Source organism: Schistocerca piceifrons, chromosome 8 (assembly GCF_021461385.2).
Source record: "Schistocerca piceifrons isolate TAMUIC-IGC-003096 chromosome 8, iqSchPice1.1, whole genome shotgun sequence".
NCBI classification, from domain to species: Eukaryota; Metazoa; Arthropoda; class Insecta; order Orthoptera; family Acrididae; genus Schistocerca; species Schistocerca piceifrons.
This window is the reverse complement of record NC_060145.1, coordinates 435,346,082-435,368,617: the sequence shown is the minus strand read 5'-3', so window position 1 is coordinate 435,368,617 and position 22,536 is coordinate 435,346,082. Positions and strand designations below refer to the sequence as shown.

General features: G+C 49.0%; 28 non-coding genes across 28 annotated transcripts; 20 read left to right on the top strand and 8 right to left on the bottom strand.

Annotated features, from left to right (window-relative positions):
- The first annotated feature begins 77 nt into the window (after positions 1-77).
- On the top strand, positions 78-149 carry Trnad-guc. The gene has a single exon. It is a non-coding gene; the product is annotated as a tRNA-Asp (tRNA).
- Positions 150-753: 604 nt separating this feature from the next.
- Positions 754-826, bottom strand: Trnar-acg. Its single transcript has one exon. It is a non-coding gene; the product is annotated as a tRNA-Arg (tRNA).
- A 378-nt stretch (positions 827-1,204) lies between these two features.
- Trnai-uau lies at positions 1,205-1,296 on the top strand. Its single transcript is given in 2 exon segments — positions 1,205-1,242; positions 1,261-1,296. It is a non-coding gene; the product is annotated as a tRNA-Ile (tRNA).
- Positions 1,297-1,403: 107 nt separating this feature from the next.
- On the top strand, positions 1,404-1,475 carry Trnad-guc. The gene has a single exon. It is a non-coding gene; the product is annotated as a tRNA-Asp (tRNA).
- A 107-nt stretch (positions 1,476-1,582) lies between these two features.
- On the top strand, positions 1,583-1,654 carry Trnad-guc. The gene has a single exon. It is a non-coding gene; the product is annotated as a tRNA-Asp (tRNA).
- A 604-nt stretch (positions 1,655-2,258) lies between these two features.
- On the bottom strand, positions 2,259-2,331 carry Trnar-acg. The gene has a single exon. It is a non-coding gene; the product is annotated as a tRNA-Arg (tRNA).
- Positions 2,332-8,344: 6,013 nt separating this feature from the next.
- On the top strand, positions 8,345-8,416 carry Trnad-guc. The gene has a single exon. It is a non-coding gene; the product is annotated as a tRNA-Asp (tRNA).
- A 107-nt stretch (positions 8,417-8,523) lies between these two features.
- On the top strand, positions 8,524-8,595 carry Trnad-guc. The gene has a single exon. It is a non-coding gene; the product is annotated as a tRNA-Asp (tRNA).
- A 604-nt stretch (positions 8,596-9,199) lies between these two features.
- Positions 9,200-9,272, bottom strand: Trnar-acg. Its single transcript has one exon. It is a non-coding gene; the product is annotated as a tRNA-Arg (tRNA).
- A 378-nt stretch (positions 9,273-9,650) lies between these two features.
- On the top strand, positions 9,651-9,742 carry Trnai-uau. The gene is given in 2 exon segments: positions 9,651-9,688; positions 9,707-9,742. It is a non-coding gene; the product is annotated as a tRNA-Ile (tRNA).
- A 107-nt stretch (positions 9,743-9,849) lies between these two features.
- On the top strand, positions 9,850-9,921 carry Trnad-guc. Its single transcript has one exon. It is a non-coding gene; the product is annotated as a tRNA-Asp (tRNA).
- A 107-nt stretch (positions 9,922-10,028) lies between these two features.
- On the top strand, positions 10,029-10,100 carry Trnad-guc. The gene has a single exon. It is a non-coding gene; the product is annotated as a tRNA-Asp (tRNA).
- Positions 10,101-10,704: 604 nt separating this feature from the next.
- On the bottom strand, positions 10,705-10,777 carry Trnar-acg. The gene has a single exon. It is a non-coding gene; the product is annotated as a tRNA-Arg (tRNA).
- A 6,011-nt stretch (positions 10,778-16,788) lies between these two features.
- On the top strand, positions 16,789-16,860 carry Trnad-guc. The gene has a single exon. It is a non-coding gene; the product is annotated as a tRNA-Asp (tRNA).
- Positions 16,861-16,967: 107 nt separating this feature from the next.
- On the top strand, positions 16,968-17,039 carry Trnad-guc. The gene has a single exon. It is a non-coding gene; the product is annotated as a tRNA-Asp (tRNA).
- Positions 17,040-17,643: 604 nt separating this feature from the next.
- Positions 17,644-17,716, bottom strand: Trnar-acg. The gene has a single exon. It is a non-coding gene; the product is annotated as a tRNA-Arg (tRNA).
- A 378-nt stretch (positions 17,717-18,094) lies between these two features.
- On the top strand, positions 18,095-18,186 carry Trnai-uau. Its single transcript is given in 2 exon segments — positions 18,095-18,132; positions 18,151-18,186. It is a non-coding gene; the product is annotated as a tRNA-Ile (tRNA).
- Positions 18,187-18,293: 107 nt separating this feature from the next.
- Trnad-guc lies at positions 18,294-18,365 on the top strand. The gene has a single exon. It is a non-coding gene; the product is annotated as a tRNA-Asp (tRNA).
- A 107-nt stretch (positions 18,366-18,472) lies between these two features.
- Positions 18,473-18,544, top strand: Trnad-guc. The gene has a single exon. It is a non-coding gene; the product is annotated as a tRNA-Asp (tRNA).
- A 604-nt stretch (positions 18,545-19,148) lies between these two features.
- On the bottom strand, positions 19,149-19,221 carry Trnar-acg. The gene has a single exon. It is a non-coding gene; the product is annotated as a tRNA-Arg (tRNA).
- A 378-nt stretch (positions 19,222-19,599) lies between these two features.
- Positions 19,600-19,691, top strand: Trnai-uau. Its single transcript is given in 2 exon segments — positions 19,600-19,637; positions 19,656-19,691. It is a non-coding gene; the product is annotated as a tRNA-Ile (tRNA).
- A 107-nt stretch (positions 19,692-19,798) lies between these two features.
- Positions 19,799-19,870, top strand: Trnad-guc. The gene has a single exon. It is a non-coding gene; the product is annotated as a tRNA-Asp (tRNA).
- Positions 19,871-19,977: 107 nt separating this feature from the next.
- Trnad-guc lies at positions 19,978-20,049 on the top strand. The gene has a single exon. It is a non-coding gene; the product is annotated as a tRNA-Asp (tRNA).
- A 604-nt stretch (positions 20,050-20,653) lies between these two features.
- On the bottom strand, positions 20,654-20,726 carry Trnar-acg. Its single transcript has one exon. It is a non-coding gene; the product is annotated as a tRNA-Arg (tRNA).
- A 378-nt stretch (positions 20,727-21,104) lies between these two features.
- On the top strand, positions 21,105-21,196 carry Trnai-uau. Its single transcript is given in 2 exon segments — positions 21,105-21,142; positions 21,161-21,196. It is a non-coding gene; the product is annotated as a tRNA-Ile (tRNA).
- A 107-nt stretch (positions 21,197-21,303) lies between these two features.
- Positions 21,304-21,375, top strand: Trnad-guc. Its single transcript has one exon. It is a non-coding gene; the product is annotated as a tRNA-Asp (tRNA).
- Positions 21,376-21,482: 107 nt separating this feature from the next.
- Positions 21,483-21,554, top strand: Trnad-guc. The gene has a single exon. It is a non-coding gene; the product is annotated as a tRNA-Asp (tRNA).
- A 604-nt stretch (positions 21,555-22,158) lies between these two features.
- On the bottom strand, positions 22,159-22,231 carry Trnar-acg. The gene has a single exon. It is a non-coding gene; the product is annotated as a tRNA-Arg (tRNA).
- Between the last annotated feature and the right edge of the window lie 305 nt (positions 22,232-22,536).

Here is a 22,536-nt window from a genome sequence, read left to right as displayed (position 1 = left end):
ACTCGCCGAACTTAGTGTAGGTCGTTTGCGGCTACTAGCACCATATCTCTCGCACACAGGCACCTGTCTACAGCGCATCCTCGGTAGTATAGTGGTTAGTATCCCCGCCTGTCACGCGGGAGACCGGGGTTCGATTCCCCGCCGGGGAGATGCGATTTTTATCTCACAACCCTGTTCGAGTGTTGCGCGTATGTGGGTCGTAAGAGCATTAACTTTGCGATCGTGGAGTGTAGTTGGCGCAAAATCTTAAAAAATGCTACAACTTAGGAAGTGGTTCTCGCATTCTTCACATTTCAGAACTGCGGGGTATGCTGTTAACGCTGTATCAAAGCACCCCAGCCGACGCTGTGGGCGTAATAATCGAGCTCGGCACAGTCCGCAAAAGAAATAATTTTAGCAGAGCGTCGTTTCGATCCACGGACCTCTGGGTTATGGGCCCAGCACGCTTCCACTGCGCCACTCTGCTGCCTGGGGTTGCGCCGGCTCTTCGCCACGTGACGTGGGACACTTGGAAAGTGTTGTCTGCGTCGCTTTCACACGCCTGTATTTAATTGCGTATCATCTCCTACAGCTCTCAGCTTGACTTGTCTCGACTTTGCTCGACTGACGCTACGCTGACGCTTGCAGGCAGCGATATTTACCACGATCGACTCGACATGCAGCTGCGAGATGCACAGGAGCAACAAAGCACTCCACGGTGCGGCGACATACGAAATCCACTGCCCAGCTACGCGTCGGCAACTAACAAAACGCCGACCCTGCCAGGATTCGAACCTGGAATCTTCTGATCCGTAGTCAGACGCGTTATCCGTTGCGCCACAGGGCCAGTGGCAGCATTTCTTTCTACGAGACAAGTGCAATTCGCTAAGAAACGTGTTCTCCGTGGCTGAGCAAGCTCCCAAGGAAGGTACCTTTCGTGCAGCTGCGTGGCCGCAGTGCGCCTGCAGAGCTTAGAGCTTGCCACGCATCTGCTCTCGCTGTTCGACAGGTAGCAGAAGGCAAGGTGCGCGTTTTCCCACGTTTTCTCGACGACGAGAGCCGGTTGATGTGCATGTAAGCGTAGCATATGAAACAAGAATAGCACGAAGCATTGGTAGTCAGGTGCCAAAGTCGCAGTATGGCATCAGGTGGCGATCGTATGTTTCTGTGGCCACCACTGGATTGCAGCAAAGTGAATACCGCTAACTGAAAGCACTCTGTTGTAGCCCCAGTGGCGCAATTGGTTAGCGCACGGTACTTATAAGGCAGTAGCCGTGAGCAATGCCGGGGTTGTGAGTTCGAGCCTCACCTGGGGCATACTTTTATTTCTTAGCAGCTGTCTCTGACAGCAACAGGAGGCTAGGTTTGAGATGTATCAGCTATTTGAGTAACATAATTGTGCATTCGAGACGCTAGCTGCGTCTTCCTCGGTAGTATAGTGGTTAGTATCCCCGCCTGTCACGCGGGAGACCGGGGTTCGATTCCCCGCCGGGGAGGCACATCCGATTTTTAATTGCTGCTCTATCACTCGCCGAACTTAGTGTAGGTCGTTTGCGGCTACTAGCACCATATCTCTCGCACACAGGCACCTGTCTACAGCGCATCCTCGGTAGTATAGTGGTTAGTATCCCCGCCTGTCACGCGGGAGACCGGGGTTCGATTCCCCGCCGGGGAGATGCGATTTTTATCTCACAACCCTGTTCGAGTGTTGCGCGTATGTGGGTCGTAAGAGCATTAACTTTGCGATCGTGGAGTGTAGTTGGCGCAAAATCTTAAAAAATGCTACAACTTAGGAAGTGGTTCTCGCATTCTTCACATTTCAGAACTGCGGGGTATGCTGTTAACGCTGTATCAAAGCACCCCAGCCGACGCTGTGGGCGTAATAATCGAGCTCGGCACAGTCCGCAAAAGAAATAATTTTAGCAGAGCGTGGTTTCGATCCACGGACCTCTGGGTTATGGGCCCAGCACGCTTCCACTGCGCCACTCTGCTGCCTGGGGTTGCGCCGGCTCTTCGCCACGTGACGTGGGACACTTGGAAAGTGTTGTCTGCGTCGCTTTCACACGCCTGTATTTAATTGCGTATCATCTCCTACAGCTCTCAGCTTGACTTGTCTCGACTTTGCTCGACTGACGCTACGCTGACGCTTGCAGGCAGCGATATTTACCACGATCGACTCGACATGCAGCTGCGAGATGCACAGGAGCAACAAAGCACTCCACGGTGCGGCGACATACGAAATCCACTGCCCAGCTACGCGTCGGCAACTAACAAAACGCCGACCCTGCCAGGATTCGAACCTGGAATCTTCTGATCCGTAGTCAGACGCGTTATCCGTTGCGCCACAGGGCCAGTGGCAGCATTTCTTTCTACGAGACAAGTACAATTCGCTAAGAAACGTGTTCTCCATGGCTGAGCAAGCTCCCAAGGCAGGTACCTTTCGTGCAGCTGCGTGGCCGCAGTGCGCCTGCAGAGCTTAGAGCTTGCCACGCATCTGCTCTCGCTGTTCGACAGGTAGCAGAAGGCAAGGCGCGCGTTTTCCCACGTTTTCTCGACGACGAGAGCCGGTTGATGTGCATGTAAGCGTAGCATATGAAACAAGAATAGCACGAAGCATTGGTAGTCAGGTGCCAAAGTCGCAGTATGGCATCAGGTGGCGATCGTATGTTTCTGTGGCCACCACTGGATTGCAGCAAAGTGAATACCGCTAACTGAAAGCACTCTGTTGTAGCCCCAGTGGCAGTTCCGCTTGCGACGCCGTGCAGGTCGCACGTGTTGTGCCTTCGCTCCGCAATAGCGTGTGCAAGCCGTGACTGCTTTCGTTGTTTACGTTGTTTGCTAGATTTGCTGTCTTGTGTTTCCGTCACTTCACTTCGCTTTTAGTGTTTTGTGTCGTTCTGTGTTAGCGGTCTCGACCGTTTAATAAGTGGATATGTCGTCCAGGTTGTTCCCAAGGAAATGTACTCTGTGTTTCGAATTTGACAAGTCTACACGTCATGTTCAACCGAGTTCCATGGAAGTTCACGATTTCATAGTGGATGTCATTGGTATAACGTCTGACCAGGTTCATACTGCCTATTACGACACAGATCTCTACTGTTTCTTCGTCAAGTTGTTAAACCCTGTGTTACTGGAGAGGATTCTGTTAAAACATGGTAGCAGAGCTGAGTTCCGTCATCGTGACGCCTCGGTGAGTACTGTTCTCATATCCAATGCTGATGTAGAATATAAAAATGTCCGTGTGTACAACCTGCCGCCGGAAGTTGAAAACTGTTATTTACGTGAGATTTTGACGAAGTATGGGGAGGTCAAGCAAATCCGTAACGAACGTTGGTCTAGCCAACATCGGTTACAGTGTTTTAGTGGCGTCCGGTCAGTCGAAATGCACGTCAAGCAAGATATCCCCTCCCATCTTATTGTTTGTGGGTATAAAGTGCATGTCACGTACAGTGGGCAACCAGGCACATGCTTTATTTGTAACGAAACTGGCCACTTGCGTACGAACTGCCCTAAACGTGTCTTTGTTCTCAAAAGTACTTTGGAACAGCGTAGAAAATTGACATTGGCCGATCTTGTTAGGGAGGCACCAATCACGGACATCGAACGCCCTAGTGATAGTGAAATATTGCCCCCGGAGCCTGGTTTGCCTGTTGCCGACTTTCCACCCTTTCCTTCAAACCCGGTTACAGATCCGCCTGCTTCCAAATCTGACGTGCAGCTGCTGAGCCACAAACGGCGACGAACGTGTGATGATGATAGTCCGGACGAAGATCTCCAGGAATTAGAACATGACGTCCCGAAAGAGATGCCGGTTACGGTTACTAACTCACGTTTTTCTGAACCGTCGCACGCAGCTGTCGACGTTGCGGCTATTGACGTCATTCCGAGTGACGTACAGGCAGCTTTGGTATCACAACAGCCGAGCCCGCCGCCTGAAGTCGCGACGTCACCACAGGACGAATCACAACAAGCGCGTGCTCCCGATAAGCGTAACGAGGAAGGCAGTGTTTGTGTACAAACTGAAGGAAGTCAAAGTCCGTCTACAAACAAACACGTAGTTCGTGCTAGTGACAACAAACAAACTTGTCCACCTTCTGAGTCAGTTCTTTCTGCAGATCAGATGGCTGAGGCGTCACATCCCGTTATGGACTGCGAAGTCACTCAGGACCCTCCCACGCCTCCGTCTGCCGATGTGTTCCCTAGCAGAGCACGTAGTAGGAACAAAGTTCAACCGAACGTCAACGCAGTACGGAAGAAAAACAAACCCAACGACACCCAAGTGACTGTTCGTGATCCTCCCGACAATGCAGACCATTCCGAAGTTTCTATGCCCTTGTAATGCGACCAGTGTTGTATAGTGACCCTTTCCGTACCTCACTGTACTAATGGCACAAGCGTACAAATTCGTCTCCCTGAACATAAATAAGATTCGATCTGATCTCAAAATTGCGGCCCTACAGCAGTTTCTATACGAATCTGACGCTGATATTGTGTTGTTACAGGAAGTTACTGTTTTGAATCTCTTCATCTCTGGTTTTAAAACCATATCAAACGTTGCTCCTGAGGAAAGTACAGGTACCGCACTTTTAATACGGGAAGGTATTCCAGTTGGGGAGATCGAGTTTTTAGATTCCGGTCGAGGAGTGGGCTGTAAAATTTTTGATGTCACCCTTGTTAACTTATATGCCCCGTCAGGCAACAGCAACAAATTCGAACGGTCACGTTTTTATAAGGAGGATGTTACGTATCTGTTGCGGGGAAGTCCTCAAAACCTGATAATAGGAGGTGACTTTCACTGTGTTCTACGTAAAAACGATCAGTCCCCTAATTTTAACTACTGTAAAGAACTGCACGAGCTAGTTAAGAATATTAAGCTGAAAGATGCTTGGGAACTGCAGTATCCTACTTTAGTTAAATTCACTTTTTTCACCGTTACTTCATGCAGCCGTCTGGATAGAATTTATCTATCGGACTGTATCAGTGACCGACTCCTAGCGGTTGACGTAATCCCGGCTAGTTTTACCGACCATTGCGCTGTTGCGGCAACAATTCACTTAAATCGACAGCCTACCAAATTATTTCGTTCCCCGTGGATGTTAAACATATCGCATCTGGCGGACGCTGAATTATTTGACGTTATCAGACATGTGTGGGAAACTTGTTTGCGTTCCATCACTTTTTATCCGACTAAAGCGATGTGGTGGACCACTGTTGCCAAACCAAAGCTTCGAAAAAGTCTCATTTATTATAGTGCTCAGAAAGCACGCGCCTGCAAGAAGACCTTTGAGTTTTACTACACTGTGTTGCGACAATTGTATGATTCATCCACTGCGACCAACACTAACTTTCCATCAATTCAACGTGTCAAGGCTAAACTTGTCAGCTTGAAGCGTCAACAATTGGAAGGTCTGAAAGTTAAATCCAAACCTAAATCTGTTTTAGCCGACGAAATGACATCTATGTACCATTTATTCAAGCATTTATCACGCCGCCGCCGGGCTTTCATTGATGTTTTGGAAAGAGATAATGGGGAATTACTCTCTACTCAAGCGGCCATTATTAGTGAAATTCACCAACATTTCCAACGACTGTATTCCAGTGAGATTGTCAATGAACCTGCTGTCAGTGCAGTGGTCAATGTTTTTGATAGGGCGATTAGTCCTGCTGACAATGTCGACTTTTTATCGGATTTCACTCCCGAGGAAGTTTTAGCCTTGATCTCCAAGTCGCCTTCCTTTAAATCGCCTGGTCCTGATGGTTTGCCCAAGGAATTTTATACCAAATTCTGGAATGTCCTTGGTGGTACTTTTACTGAAATTGTTAATGACGTCATGAGTGGTGGTCCTCTTCCTGCCGACTTGAAAGTGGGTAGAATTGTTTTAGTCCCGAAGAGAACTGGTCACAAGCGAGTTGATAATCTCCGTCCAATCACATTATTGAACTTTGATTATAAAACGATTGCCCGAGCGATTAATAGCAGAATGGCCCCCATCCTTGGGAAAGTTATTCATTCACATCAGTCTTGCCTTCCAGGGAGATCCATTATGACTCCGGTTGCAGAGTACAGAGACGTTATTTCAGTAGCGGCCGTAACCAACATCAAATGTGCTTTCCTTTTTCTTGACTTTTGCAAAGCTTTTGACCGCGTTAGTCATCACTATGTAGAACGCATCCTGCAACGAATTGGACTCGAAGAACGAGCTGTGGCAGTCATTCGGAATATGATAACCGGCATTACTGCTAGGATCACAGTTAACGGTCAGCTGACACAAGCTGTTAGCATACGACGCGGTGTACCGCAAGGCAGTCCGTTGTCGATGTCGCTCTTTGTTTTGTCGCTCGAGCCATTTCTGAAGAGATTGTGTATCACATTAAGTGGCCTTTCTGTCTTAGGGAGCAATCTTACTGTGAGGGCTTACGCCGATGATGTTGCTGTTATCCTACGTCATGAGTCTGAAGTGGCCCAATTGCGGGCTGAGATTGATACTTACAGCACTGCTTCTGGGGCGAAACTCAGTGAGGGTAAATGTAAGGTTCTACGCTTACGGGGCTTCGAATCTCTTGCTATACCGTGGGCGCAGATCGTCGAACAACATGTTGCTCTGGGTATCATCATCGATAGGTGTCCCTTACGTATGGCAGCTAAAAACTGGAAACTTACTGCCAATCGAATACAGGGAGCTATAGTGGAAAACACATGGCGATCGACAAATATCCTCCAGAAGATCAGGATTTTGAATACATACATACTCTGTAAAGCTTATTATGTCGCTCAGGTGTTCCCTCTTCCCAAAATGCAAGCCCATAAGATCATGCGTTTGTCCAGCAGGTTTGTGTGGCTCGGTCATATTTTTAAGTTAACCTATACCACACTGTCTAAGTCAGTGCAAGCTGGGGGCCTGCAACTCAATGATATCCGTCGAAAGGCGACAGCACTCTATATAAAACGAACAACTGTGATAATTACCACGATGCCCCATACTATCACATCGAAGCTGTTTCGCATTGTTCGCCCTAAATGTATGAAACCGCCAATTGACATCGGTAAACTCAACTTTCAATTGCAACATGTCGGTGTTTATTACCTCGAAATTAGTTACTTAGGTGACAGTGTTTTCACAAGTCCTTGTCTCACGACAGTGTTCTTACTTGCTCAGTGGCAGAAGTACGAAGCTCCAACTACAATTGAAATGCACTACCCAAGAATCGTCTGGACGGCAGTGTGGACCAATATTACTCTAAAAATTCATTCCTCCGATGTGATTTCCGCCTGGTATAAAGTTGTCCACAATCTTGTTCCAACCAACGAAAAACTCAACCGCATTGGCTTAAGTGCTACTGACAACTGCCTCAAATGTGGATTGGTAGACACTCTGAGGCACAGGTTTACTTGCTGCGGGCATCAGTTCAACTGGCATTGGGTGCGGAAACGATTGGCGCTGCTCACACGTAGCACTGAAAGTCTTTATACAACTGATATCCTCCTGTGGCCTGATACACGGTTTTACCCCAAAACGAAAAACAATACTGTTATGTGGATGCTGGGTCATTTTGTCAATTACGTCATCACTAACCACGGAGAAGACAATATTACTGCCTTTACTGCTTATATGGAAACGGCATATTGGCGAAGAAACCAGTTCCCGCACATTAAAAGGGATTTTGGAAACATGTTAAAAATACTGTTTGAGAAACAGGGAATTGGGTGATTCTAAAGTCAATCCACCATTACTGTTAACATTTCCACGGTGAAGTTCCCAAGTACAAGCGAACACTGAATACTATTTTCGTTATCGTTTCACCTATGGCGCTTGAAGAACCTGAAGTTTTCTTTTCTTTCTTATTCCTCATTATTTGTTTTTTGCGGGAAGAGACATTTTTTTTTTTTTCCCTTGGTTTTGAGAGAGATTTCTATTTTTCGTTGCACTTATATTACAAAGAAGACGAGGCAATGAACTCCTTGTAATCCGGAAGAACCAGTATTCTTTTTGTGTACTGTTGTACGACGCCAGTGAATCTGGAGACTTTGATTTCTTTTGACTATAGCTGATGAAGCTCGCCAAGGACGGCATTCATGGAGAGCGCAAGGAGGGCTGTAAGGGGAGAAGGGAGGCCCTAAAAAAAAAAAAAAAAAAAAAAAAAAAAAAAAAAAAAAAAAAAAAAAAAAAAAAAGTGGCGCAATTGGTTAGCGCACGGTACTTATAAGGCAGTAGCCGTGAGCAATGCCGGGGTTGTGAGTTCGAGCCTCACCTGGGGCATACTTTTATTTCTTAGCAGCTGTCTCTGACAGCAACAGGAGGCTAGGTTTGAGATGTATCAGCTATTTGAGTAACATAATTGTGCATTCGAGACGCTAGCTGCGTCTTCCTCGGTAGTATAGTGGTTAGTATCCCCGCCTGTCACGCGGGAGACCGGGGTTCGATTCCCCGCCGGGGAGGCACATCCGATTTTTAATTGCTGCTCTATCACTCGCCGAACTTAGTGTAGGTCGTTTGCGGCTACTAGCACCATATCTCTCGCACACAGGCACCTGTCTACAGCGCATCCTCGGTAGTATAGTGGTTAGTATCCCCGCCTGTCACGCGGGAGACCGGGGTTCGATTCCCCGCCGGGGAGATGCGATTTTTATCTCACAACCCTGTTCGAGTGTTGCGCGTATGTGGGTCGTAAGAGCATTAACTTTGCGATCGTGGAGTGTAGTTGGCGCAAAATCTTAAAAAATGCTACAACTTAGGAAGTGGTTCTCGCATTCTTCACATTTCAGAACTGCGGGGTATGCTGTTAACGCTGTATCAAAGCACCCCAGCCGACGCTGTGGGCGTAATAATCGAGCTCGGCACAGTCCGCAAAAGAAATAATTTTAGCAGAGCGTCGTTTCGATCCACGGACCTCTGGGTTATGGGCCCAGCACGCTTCCACTGCGCCACTCTGCTGCCTGGGGTTGCGCCGGCTCTTCGCCACGTGACGTGGGACACTTGGAAAGTGTTGTCTGCGTCGCTTTCACACGCCTGTATTTAATTGCGTATCATCTCCTACAGCTCTCAGCTTGACTTGTCTCGACTTTGCTCGACTGACGCTACGCTGACGCTTGCAGGCAGCGATATTTACCACGATCGACTCGACATGCAGCTGCGAGATGCACAGGAGCAACAAAGCACTCCACGGTGCGGCGACATACGAAATCCACTGCCCAGCTACGCGTCGGCAACTAACAAAACGCCGACCCTGCCAGGATTCGAACCTGGAATCTTCTGATCCGTAGTCAGACGCGTTATCCGTTGCGCCACAGGGCCAGTGGCAGCATTTCTTTCTACGAGACAAGTGCAATTCGCTAAGAAACGTGTTCTCCGTGGCTGAGCAAGCTCCCAAGGAAGGTACCTTTCGTGCAGCTGCGTGGCCGCAGTGCGCCTGCAGAGCTTAGAGCTTGCCACGCATCTGCTCTCGCTGTTCGACAGGTAGCAGAAGGCAAGGTGCGCGTTTTCCCACGTTTTCTCGACGACGAGAGCCGGTTGATGTGCATGTAAGCGTAGCATATGAAACAAGAATAGCACGAAGCATTGGTAGTCAGGTGCCAAAGTCGCAGTATGGCATCAGGTGGCGATCGTATGTTTCTGTGGCCACCACTGGATTGCAGCAAAGTGAATACCGCTAACTGAAAGCACTCTGTTGTAGCCCCAGTGGCGCAATTGGTTAGCGCACGGTACTTATAAGGCAGTAGCCGTGAGCAATGCCGGGGTTGTGAGTTCGAGCCTCACCTGGGGCATACTTTTATTTCTTAGCAGCTGTCTCTGACAGCAACAGGAGGCTAGGTTTGAGATGTATCAGCTATTTGAGTAACATAATTGTGCATTCGAGACGCTAGCTGCGTCTTCCTCGGTAGTATAGTGGTTAGTATCCCCGCCTGTCACGCGGGAGACCGGGGTTCGATTCCCCGCCGGGGAGGCACATCCGATTTTTAATTGCTGCTCTATCACTCGCCGAACTTAGTGTAGGTCGTTTGCGGCTACTAGCACCATATCTCTCGCACACAGGCACCTGTCTACAGCGCATCCTCGGTAGTATAGTGGTTAGTATCCCCGCCTGTCACGCGGGAGACCGGGGTTCGATTCCCCGCCGGGGAGATGCGATTTTTATCTCACAACCCTGTTCGAGTGTTGCGCGTATGTGGGTCGTAAGAGCATTAACTTTGCGATCGTGGAGTGTAGTTGGCGCAAAATCTTAAAAAATGCTACAACTTAGGAAGTGGTTCTCGCATTCTTCACATTTCAGAACTGCGGGGTATGCTGTTAACGCTGTATCAAAGCACCCCAGCCGACGCTGTGGGCGTAATAATCGAGCTCGGCACAGTCCGCAAAAGAAATAATTTTAGCAGAGCGTGGTTTCGATCCACGGACCTCTGGGTTATGGGCCCAGCACGCTTCCACTGCGCCACTCTGCTGCCTGGGGTTGCGCCGGCTCTTCGCCACGTGACGTGGGACACTTGGAAAGTGTTGTCTGCGTCGCTTTCACACGCCTGTATTTAATTGCGTATCATCTCCTACAGCTCTCAGCTTGACTTGTCTCGACTTTGCTCGACTGACGCTACGCTGACGCTTGCAGGCAGCGATATTTACCACGATCGACTCGACATGCAGCTGCGAGATGCACAGGAGCAACAAAGCACTCCACGGTGCGGCGACATACGAAATCCACTGCCCAGCTACGCGTCGGCAACTAACAAAACGCCGACCCTGCCAGGATTCGAACCTGGAATCTTCTGATCCGTAGTCAGACGCGTTATCCGTTGCGCCACAGGGCCAGTGGCAGCATTTCTTTCTACGAGACAAGTACAATTCGCTAAGAAACGTGTTCTCCATGGCTGAGCAAGCTCCCAAGGAAGGTACCTTTCGTGCAGCTGCGTGGCCGCAGTGCGCCTGCAGAGCTTAGAGCTTGCCACGCATCTGCTCTCGCTGTTCGACAGGTAGCAGAAGGCAAGGCGCGCGTTTTCCCACGTTTTCTCGACGACGAGAGCCGGTTGATGTGCATGTAAGCGTAGCATATGAAACAAGAATAGCACGAAGCATTGGTAGTCAGGTGCCAAAGTCGCAGTATGGCATCAGGTGGCGATCGTATGTTTCTGTGGCCACCACTGGATTGCAGCAAAGTGAATACCGCTAACTGAAAGCACTCTGTTGTAGCCCCAGTGGCAGTTCCGCTTGCGACGCCGTGCAGGTCGCACGTGTTGTGCCTTCGCTCCGCAATAGCGTGTGCAAGCCGTGACTGCTTTCGTTGTTTACGTTGTTTGCTAGATTTGCTGTCTTGTGTTTCCGTCACTTCACTTCGCTTTTAGTGTTTTGTGTCGTTCTGTGTTAGCGGTCTCGACCGTTTAATAAGTGGATATGTCGTCCAGGTTGTTCCCAAGGAAATGTACTCTGTGTTTCGAATTTGACAAGTCTACACGTCATGTTCAACCGAGTTCCATGGAAGTTCACGATTTCATAGTGGATGTCATTGGTATAACGTCTGACCAGGTTCATACTGCCTATTACGACACAGATCTCTACTGTTTCTTCGTCAAGTTGTTAAACCCTGTGTTACTGGAGAGGATTCTGTTAAAACATGGTAGCAGAGCTGAGTTCCGTCATCGTGACGCCTCGGTGAGTACTGTTCTCATATCCAATGCTGATGTAGAATATAAAAATGTCCGTGTGTACAACCTGCCGCCGGAAGTTGAAAACTGTTATTTACGTGAGATTTTGACGAAGTATGGGGAGGTCAAGCAAATCCGTAACGAACGTTGGTCTAGCCAACATCGGTTACAGTGTTTTAGTGGCGTCCGGTCAGTCGAAATGCACGTCAAGCAAGATATCCCCTCCCATCTTATTGTTTGTGGGTATAAAGTGCATGTCACGTACAGTGGGCAACCAGGCACATGCTTTATTTGTAACGAAACTGGCCACTTGCGTACGAACTGCCCTAAACGTGTCTTTGTTCTCAAAAGTACTTTGGAACAGCGTAGAAAATTGACATTGGCCGATCTTGTTAGGGAGGCACCAATCACGGACATCGAACGCCCTAGTGATAGTGAAATATTGCCCCCGGAGCCTGGTTTGCCTGTTGCCGACTTTCCACCCTTTCCTTCAAACCCGGTTACAGATCCGCCTGCTTCCAAATCTGACGTGCAGCTGCTGAGCCACAAACGGCGACGAACGTGTGATGATGATAGTCCGGACGAAGATCTCCAGGAATTAGAACATGACGTCCCGAAAGAGATGCCGGTTACGGTTACTAACTCACGTTTTTCTGAACCGTCGCACGCAGCTGTCGACGTTGCGGCTATTGACGTCATTCCGAGTGACGTACAGGCAGCTTTGGTATCACAACAGCCGAGCCCGCCGCCTGAAGTCGCGACGTCACCACAGGACGAATCACAACAAGCGCGTGCTCCCGATAAGCGTAACGAGGAAGGCAGTGTTTGTGTACAAACTGAAGGAAGTCAAAGTCCGTCTACAAACAAACACGTAGTTCGTGCTAGTGACAACAAACAAACTTGTCCACCTTCTGAGTCAGTTCTTTCTGCAGATCAGATGGCTGAGGCGTCACATCCCGTTATGGACTGCGAAGTCACTCAGGACCCTCCCACGCCTCCGTCTGCCGATGTGTTCCCTAGCAGAGCACGTAGTAGGAACAAAGTTCAACCGAACGTCAACGCAGTACGGAAGAAAAACAAACCCAACGACACCCAAGTGACTGTTCGTGATCCTCCCGACAATGCAGACCATTCCGAAGTTTCTATGCCCTTGTAATGCGACCAGTGTTGTATAGTGACCCTTTCCGTACCTCACTGTACTAATGGCACAAGCGTACAAATTCGTCTCCCTGAACATAAATAAGATTCGATCTGATCTCAAAATTGCGGCCCTACAGCAGTTTCTATACGAATCTGACGCTGATATTGTGTTGTTACAGGAAGTTACTGTTTTGAATCTCTTCATCTCTGGTTTTAAAACCATATCAAACGTTGCTCCTGAGGAAAGTACAGGTACCGCACTTTTAATACGGGAAGGTATTCCAGTTGGGGAGATCGAGTTTTTAGATTCCGGTCGAGGAGTGGGCTGTAAAATTTTTGATGTCACCCTTGTTAACTTATATGCCCCGTCAGGCAACAGCAACAAATTCGAACGGTCACGTTTTTATAAGGAGGATGTTACGTATCTGTTGCGGGGAAGTCCTCAAAACCTGATAATAGGAGGTGACTTTCACTGTGTTCTACGTAAAAACGATCAGTCCCCTAATTTTAACTACTGTAAAGAACTGCACGAGCTAGTTAAGAATATTAAGCTGAAAGATGCTTGGGAACTGCAGTATCCTACTTTAGTTAAATTCACTTTTTTCACCGTTACTTCATGCAGCCGTCTGGATAGAATTTATCTATCGGACTGTATCAGTGACCGACTCCTAGCGGTTGACGTAATCCCGGCTAGTTTTACCGACCATTGCGCTGTTGCGGCAACAATTCACTTAAATCGACAGCCTACCAAATTATTTCGTTCCCCGTGGATGTTAAACATATCGCATCTGGCGGACGCTGAATTATTTGACGTTATCAGACATGTGTGGGAAACTTGTTTGCGTTCCATCACTTTTTATCCGACTAAAGCGATGTGGTGGACCACTGTTGCCAAACCAAAGCTTCGAAAAAGTCTCATTTATTATAGTGCTCAGAAAGCACGCGCCTGCAAGAAGACCTTTGAGTTTTACTACACTGTGTTGCGACAATTGTATGATTCATCCACTGCGACCAACACTAACTTTCCATCAATTCAACGTGTCAAGGCTAAACTTGTCAGCTTGAAGCGTCAACAATTGGAAGGTCTGAAAGTTAAATCCAAACCTAAATCTGTTTTAGCCGACGAAATGACATCTATGTACCATTTATTCAAGCATTTATCACGCCGCCGCCGGGCTTTCATTGATGTTTTGGAAAGAGATAATGGGGAATTACTCTCTACTCAAGCGGCCATTATTAGTGAAATTCACCAACATTTCCAACGACTGTATTCCAGTGAGATTGTCAATGAACCTGCTGTCAGTGCAGTGGTCAATGTTTTTGATAGGGCGATTAGTCCTGCTGACAATGTCGACTTTTTATCGGATTTCACTCCCGAGGAAGTTTTAGCCTTGATCTCCAAGTCGCCTTCCTTTAAATCGCCTGGTCCTGATGGTTTGCCCAAGGAATTTTATACCAAATTCTGGAATGTCCTTGGTGGTACTTTTACTGAAATTGTTAATGACGTCATGAGTGGTGGTCCTCTTCCTGCCGACTTGAAAGTGGGTAGAATTGTTTTAGTCCCGAAGAGAACTGGTCACAAGCGAGTTGATAATCTCCGTCCAATCACATTATTGAACTTTGATTATAAAACGATTGCCCGAGCGATTAATAGCAGAATGGCCCCCATCCTTGGGAAAGTTATTCATTCACATCAGTCTTGCCTTCCAGGGAGATCCATTATGACTCCGGTTGCAGAGTACAGAGACGTTATTTCAGTAGCGGCCGTAACCAACATCAAATGTGCTTTCCTTTTTCTTGACTTTTGCAAAGCTTTTGACCGCGTTAGTCATCACTATGTAGAACGCATCCTGCAACGAATTGGACTCGAAGAACGAGCTGTGGCAGTCATTCGGAATATGATAACCGGCATTACTGCTAGGATCACAGTTAACGGTCAGCTGACACAAGCTGTTAGCATACGACGCGGTGTACCGCAAGGCAGTCCGTTGTCGATGTCGCTCTTTGTTTTGTCGCTCGAGCCATTTCTGAAGAGATTGTGTATCACATTAAGTGGCCTTTCTGTCTTAGGGAGCAATCTTACTGTGAGGGCTTACGCCGATGATGTTGCTGTTATCCTACGTCATGAGTCTGAAGTGGCCCAATTGCGGGCTGAGATTGATACTTACAGCACTGCTTCTGGGGCGAAACTCAGTGAGGGTAAATGTAAGGTTCTACGCTTACGGGGCTTCGAATCTCTTGCTATACCGTGGGCGCAGATCGTCGAACAACATGTTGCTCTGGGTATCATCATCGATAGGTGTCCCTTACGTATGGCAGCTAAAAACTGGAAACTTACTGCCAATCGAATACAGGGAGCTATAGTGGAAAACACATGGCGATCGACAAATATCCTCCAGAAGATCAGGATTTTGAATACATACATACTCTGTAAAGCTTATTATGTCGCTCAGGTGTTCCCTCTTCCCAAAATGCAAGCCCATAAGATCATGCGTTTGTCCAGCAGGTTTGTGTGGCTCGGTCATATTTTTAAGTTAACCTATACCACACTGTCTAAGTCAGTGCAAGCTGGGGGCCTGCAACTCAATGATATCCGTCGAAAGGCGACAGCACTCTATATAAAACGAACAACTGTGATAATTACCACGATGCCCCATACTATCACATCGAAGCTGTTTCGCATTGTTCGCCCTAAATGTATGAAACCGCCAATTGACATCGGTAAACTCAACTTTCAATTGCAACATGTCGGTGTTTATTACCTCGAAATTAGTTACTTAGGTGACAGTGTTTTCACAAGTCCTTGTCTCACGACAGTGTTCTTACTTGCTCAGTGGCAGAAGTACGAAGCTCCAACTACAATTGAAATGCACTACCCAAGAATCGTCTGGACGGCAGTGTGGACCAATATTACTCTAAAAATTCATTCCTCCGATGTGATTTCCGCCTGGTATAAAGTTGTCCACAATCTTGTTCCAACCAACGAAAAACTCAACCGCATTGGCTTAAGTGCTACTGACAACTGCCTCAAATGTGGATTGGTAGACACTCTGAGGCACAGGTTTACTTGCTGCGGGCATCAGTTCAACTGGCATTGGGTGCGGAAACGATTGGCGCTGCTCACACGTAGCACTGAAAGTCTTTATACAACTGATATCCTCCTGTGGCCTGATACACGGTTTTACCCCAAAACGAAAAACAATACTGTTATGTGGATGCTGGGTCATTTTGTCAATTACGTCATCACTAACCACGGAGAAGACAATATTACTGCCTTTACTGCTTATATGGAAACGGCATATTGGCGAAGAAACCAGTTCCCGCACATTAAAAGGGATTTTGGAAACATGTTAAAAATACTGTTTGAGAAACAGGGAATTGGGTGATTCTAAAGTCAATCCACCATTACTGTTAACATTTCCACGGTGAAGTTCCCAAGTACAAGCGAACACTGAATACTATTTTCGTTATCGTTTCACCTATGGCGCTTGAAGAACCTGAAGTTTTCTTTTCTTTCTTATTCCTCATTATTTGTTTTTTGCGGGAAGAGACATTTTTTTTTTTTTCCCTTGGTTTTGAGAGAGATTTCTATTTTTCGTTGCACTTATATTACAAAGAAGACGAGGCAATGAACTCCTTGTAATCCGGAAGAACCAGTATTCTTTTTGTGTACTGTTGTACGACGCCAGTGAATCTGGAGACTTTGATTTCTTTTGACTATAGCTGATGAAGCTCGCCAAGGACGGCATTCATGGAGAGCGCAAGGAGGGCTGTAAGGGGAGAAGGGAGGCCCTAAAAAAAAAAAAAAAAAAAAAAAAAAAAAAAAAAAAAAAAAAAAAAAAAAAAAGTGGCGCAATTGGTTAGCGCACGGTACTTATAAGGCAGTAGCCGTGAGCAATGCCGGGGTTGTGAGTTCGAGCCTCACCTGGGGCATACTTTTATTTCTTAGCAGCTGTCTCTGACAGCAACAGGAGGCTAGGTTTGAGATGTATCAGCTATTTGAGTAACATAATTGTGCATTCGAGACGCTAGCTGCGTCTTCCTCGGTAGTATAGTGGTTAGTATCCCCGCCTGTCACGCGGGAGACCGGGGTTCGATTCCCCGCCGGGGAGGCACATCCGATTTTTAATTGCTGCTCTATCACTCGCCGAACTTAGTGTAGGTCGTTTGCGGCTACTAGCACCATATCTCTCGCACACAGGCACCTGTCTACAGCGCATCCTCGGTAGTATAGTGGTTAGTATCCCCGCCTGTCACGCGGGAGACCGGGGTTCGATTCCCCGCCGGGGAGATGCGATTTTTATCTCACAACCCTGTTCGAGTGTTGCGCGTATGTGGGTCGTAAGAGCATTAACTTTGCGATCGTGGAGTGTAGTTGGCGCAAAATCTTAAAAAATGCTACAACTTAGGAAGTGGTTCTCGCATTCTTCACATTTCAGAACTGCGGGGTATGCTGTTAACGCTGTATCAAAGCACCCCAGCCGACGCTGTGGGCGTAATAATCGAGCTCGGCACAGTCCGCAAAAGAAATAATTTTAGCAGAGCGTCGTTTCGATCCACGGACCTCTGGGTTATGGGCCCAGCACGCTTCCACTGCGCCACTCTGCTGCCTGGGGTTGCGCCGGCTCTTCGCCACGTGACGTGGGACACTTGGAAAGTGTTGTCTGCGTCGCTTTCACACGCCTGTATTTAATTGCGTATCATCTCCTACAGCTCTCAGCTTGACTTGTCTCGACTTTGCTCGACTGACGCTACGCTGACGCTTGCAGGCAGCGATATTTACCACGATCGACTCGACATGCAGCTGCGAGATGCACAGGAGCAACAAAGCACTCCACGGTGCGGCGACATACGAAATCCACTGCCCAGCTACGCGTCGGCAACTAACAAAACGCCGACCCTGCCAGGATTCGAACCTGGAATCTTCTGATCCGTAGTCAGACGCGTTATCCGTTGCGCCACAGGGCCAGTGGCAGCATTTCTTTCTACGAGACAAGTGCAATTCGCTAAGAAACGTGTTCTCCGTGGCTGAGCAAGCTCCCAAGGAAGGTACCTTTCGTGCAGCTGCGTGGCCGCAGTGCGCCTGCAGAGCTTAGAGCTTGCCACGCATCTGCTCTCGCTGTTCGACAGGTAGCAGAAGGCAAGGTGCGCGTTTTCCCACGTTTTCTCGACGACGAGAGCCGGTTGATGTGCATGTAAGCGTAGCATATGAAACAAGAATAGCACGAAGCATTGGTAGTCAGGTGCCAAAGTCGCAGTATGGCATCAGGTGGCGATCGTATGTTTCTGTGGCCACCACTGGATTGCAGCAAAGTGAATACCGCTAACTGAAAGCACTCTGTTGTAGCCCCAGTGGCGCAATTGGTTAGCGCACGGTACTTATAAGGCAGTAGCCGTGAGCAATGCCGGGGTTGTGAGTTCGAGCCTCACCTGGGGCATACTTTTATTTCTTAGCAGCTGTCTCTGACAGCAACAGGAGGCTAGGTTTGAGATGTATCAGCTATTTGAGTAACATAATTGTGCATTCGAGACGCTAGCTGCGTCTTCCTCGGTAGTATAGTGGTTAGTATCCCCGCCTGTCACGCGGGAGACCGGGGTTCGATTCCCCGCCGGGGAGGCACATCCGATTTTTAATTGCTGCTCTATCACTCGCCGAACTTAGTGTAGGTCGTTTGCGGCTACTAGCACCATATCTCTCGCACACAGGCACCTGTCTACAGCGCATCCTCGGTAGTATAGTGGTTAGTATCCCCGCCTGTCACGCGGGAGACCGGGGTTCGATTCCCCGCCGGGGAGATGCGATTTTTATCTCACAACCCTGTTCGAGTGTTGCGCGTATGTGGGTCGTAAGAGCATTAACTTTGCGATCGTGGAGTGTAGTTGGCGCAAAATCTTAAAAAATGCTACAACTTAGGAAGTGGTTCTCGCATTCTTCACATTTCAGAACTGCGGGGTATGCTGTTAACGCTGTATCAAAGCACCCCAGCCGACGCTGTGGGCGTAATAATCGAGCTCGGCACAGTCCGCAAAAGAAATAATTTTAGCAGAGCGTGGTTTCGATCCACGGACCTCTGGGTTATGGGCCCAGCACGCTTCCACTGCGCCACTCTGCTGCCTGGGGTTGCGCCGGCTCTTCGCCACGTGACGTGGGACACTTGGAAAGTGTTGTCTGCGTCGCTTTCACACGCCTGTATTTAATTGCGTATCATCTCCTACAGCTCTCAGCTTGACTTGTCTCGACTTTGCTCGACTGACGCTACGCTGACGCTTGCAGGCAGCGATATTTACCACGATCGACTCGACATGCAGCTGCGAGATGCACAGGAGCAACAAAGCACTCCACGGTGCGGCGACATACGAAATCCACTGCCCAGCTACGCGTCGGCAACTAACAAAACGCCGACCCTGCCAGGATTCGAACCTGGAATCTTCTGATCCGTAGTCAGACGCGTTATCCGTTGCGCCACAGGGCCAGTGGCAGCATTTCTTTCTACGAGACAAGTGCAATTCGCTAAGAAACGTGTTCTCCATGGCTGAGCAAGCTCCCAAGGAAGGTACCTTTCGTGCAGCTGCGTGGCCGCAGTGCGCCTGCAGAGCTTAGAGCTTGCCACGCATCTGCTCTCGCTGTTCGACAGGTAGCAGAAGGCAAGGCGCGCGTTTTCCCACGTTTTCTCGACGACGAGAGCCGGTTGATGTGCATGTAAGCGTAGCATATGAAACAAGAATAGCACGAAGCATTGGTAGTCAGGTGCCAAAGTCGCAGTATGGCATCAGGTGGCGATCGTATGTTTCTGTGGCCACCACTGGATTGCAGCAAAGTGAATACCGCTAACTGAAAGCACTCTGTTGTAGCCCCAGTGGCGCAATTGGTTAGCGCACGGTACTTATAAGGCAGTAGCCGTGAGCAATGCCGGGGTTGTGAGTTCGAGCCTCACCTGGGGCATACTTTTATTTCTTAGCAGCTGTCTCTGACAGCAACAGGAGGCTAGGTTTGAGATGTATCAGCTATTTGAGTAACATAATTGTGCATTCGAGACGCTAGCTGCGTCTTCCTCGGTAGTATAGTGGTTAGTATCCCCGCCTGTCACGCGGGAGACCGGGGTTCGATTCCCCGCCGGGGAGGCACATCCGATTTTTAATTGCTGCTCTATCACTCGCCGAACTTAGTGTAGGTCGTTTGCGGCTACTAGCACCATATCTCTCGCACACAGGCACCTGTCTACAGCGCATCCTCGGTAGTATAGTGGTTAGTATCCCCGCCTGTCACGCGGGAGACCGGGGTTCGATTCCCCGCCGGGGAGATGCGATTTTTATCTCACAACCCTGTTCGAGTGTTGCGCGTATGTGGGTCGTAAGAGCATTAACTTTGCGATCGTGGAGTGTAGTTGGCGCAAAATCTTAAAAAATGCTACAACTTAGGAAGTGGTTCTCGCATTCTTCACATTTCAGAACTGCGGGGTATGCTGTTAACGCTGTATCAAAGCACCCCAGCCGACGCTGTGGGCGTAATAATCGAGCTCGGCACAGTCCGCAAAAGAAATAATTTTAGCAGAGCGTCGTTTCGATCCACGGACCTCTGGGTTATGGGCCCAGCACGCTTCCACTGCGCCACTCTGCTGCCTGGGGTTGCGCCGGCTCTTCGCCACGTGACGTGGGACACTTGGAAAGTGTTGTCTGCGTCGCTTTCACACGCCTGTATTTAATTGCGTATCATCTCCTACAGCTCTCAGCTTGACTTGTCTCGACTTTGCTCGACTGACGCTACGCTGACGCTTGCAGGCAGCGATATTTACCACGATCGACTCGACATGCAGCTGCGAGATGCACAGGAGCAACAAAGCACTCCACGGTGCGGCGACATACGAAATCCACTGCCCAGCTACGCGTCGGCAACTAACAAAACGCCGACCCTGCCAGGATTCGAACCTGGAATCTTCTGATCCGTAGTCAGACGCGTTATCCGTTGCGCCACAGGGCCAGTGGCAGCATTTCTTTCTACGAGACAAGTGCAATTCGCTAAGAAACGTGTTCTCCATGGCTGAGCAAGCTCCCAAGGAAGGTACCTTTCGTGCAGCTGCGTGGCCGCAGTGCGCCTGCAGAGCTTAGAGCTTGCCACGCATCTGCTCTCGCTGTTCGACAGGTAGTAGAAGGCAAGGCGCGCGTTTTCCCACGTTTTCTCGACGACGAGAGCCGGTTGATGTGCATGTAAGCGTAGCATATGAAACAAGAATAGCACGAAGCATTGGTAGTCAGGTGCCAAAGTCGCAGTATGGCATCAGGTGGCGATCGTATGTTTCTGTGGCCACCACTGGATTGCAGCAAAGTGAATACCGCTAACTGAAAGCACTCTGTTGTAGCCCCAGTGGCGCAATTGGTTAGCGCACGGTACTTATAAGGCAGTAGCCGTGAGCAATGCCGGGGTTGTGAGTTCGAGCCTCACCTGGGGCATACTTTTATTTCTTAGCAGCTGTCTCTGACAGCAACAGGAGGCTAGGTTTGAGATGTATCAGCTATTTGAGTAACATAATTGTGCATTCGAGACGCTAGCTGCGTCTTCCTCGGTAGTATAGTGGTTAGTATCCCCGCCTGTCACGCGGGAGACCGGGGTTCGATTCCCCGCCGGGGAGGCACATCCGATTTTTAATTGCTGCTCTATCACTCGCCGAACTTAGTGTAGGTCGTTTGCGGCTACTAGCACCATATCTCTCGCACACAGGCACCTGTCTACAGCGCATCCTCGGTAGTATAGTGGTTAGTATCCCCGCCTGTCACGCGGGAGACCGGGGTTCGATTCCCCGCCGGGGAGATGCGACTTTTATCTCACAACCCTGTTCGAGTGTTGCGCGTATGTGGGTCGTAAGAGCATTAACTTTGCGATCGTGGAGTGTAGTTGGCGCAAAATCTTAAAAAATGCTACAACTTAGGAAGTGGTTCTCGCATTCTTCACATTTCAGAACTGCGGGGTATGCTGTTAACGCTGTATCAAAGCACCCCAGCCGACGCTGTGGGCGTAATAATCGAGCTCGGCACAGTCCGCAAAAGAAATAATTTTAGCAGAGCGTCGTTTCGATCCACGGACCTCTGGGTTATGGGCCCAGCACGCTTCCACTGCGCCACTCTGCTGCCTGGGGTTGCGCCGGCTCTTCGCCACGTGACGTGGGACACTTGGAAAGTGTTGTCTGCGTCGCTTTCACACGCCTGTATTTAATTGCGTATCATCTCCTACAGCTCTCAGCTTGACTTGTCTCGACTTTGCTCGACTGACGCTACGCTGACGCTTGCAGGCAGCGATATTTACCACGATCGACTCGACATGCAGCTGCGAGATGCACAGGAGCAACAAAGCACTCCACGGTGCGGCGACATACGAAATCCACTGCCCAGCTACGCGTCGGCAACTAACAAAACGCCGACCCTGCCAGGATTCGAACCTGGAATCTTCTGATCCGTAGTCAGACGCGTTATCCGTTGCGCCACAGGGCCAGTGGCAGCATTTCTTTCTACGAGACAAGTGCAATTCGCTAAGAAACGTGTTCTCCATGGCTGAGCAAGCTCCCAAGGAAGGTACCTTTCGTGCAGCTGCGTGGCCGCAGTGCGCCTGCAGAGCTTAGAGCTTGCCACGCATCTGCTCTCGCTGTTCGACAGGTAGTAGAAGGCAAGGCGCGCGTTTTCCCACGTTTTCTCGACGACGAGAGCCGGTTGATGTGCATGTAAGCGTAGCATATGAAACAAGAATAGCACGAAGCATTGGTAGTCAGGTGCCAAAGTCGCAGTATGGCATCAGGTGG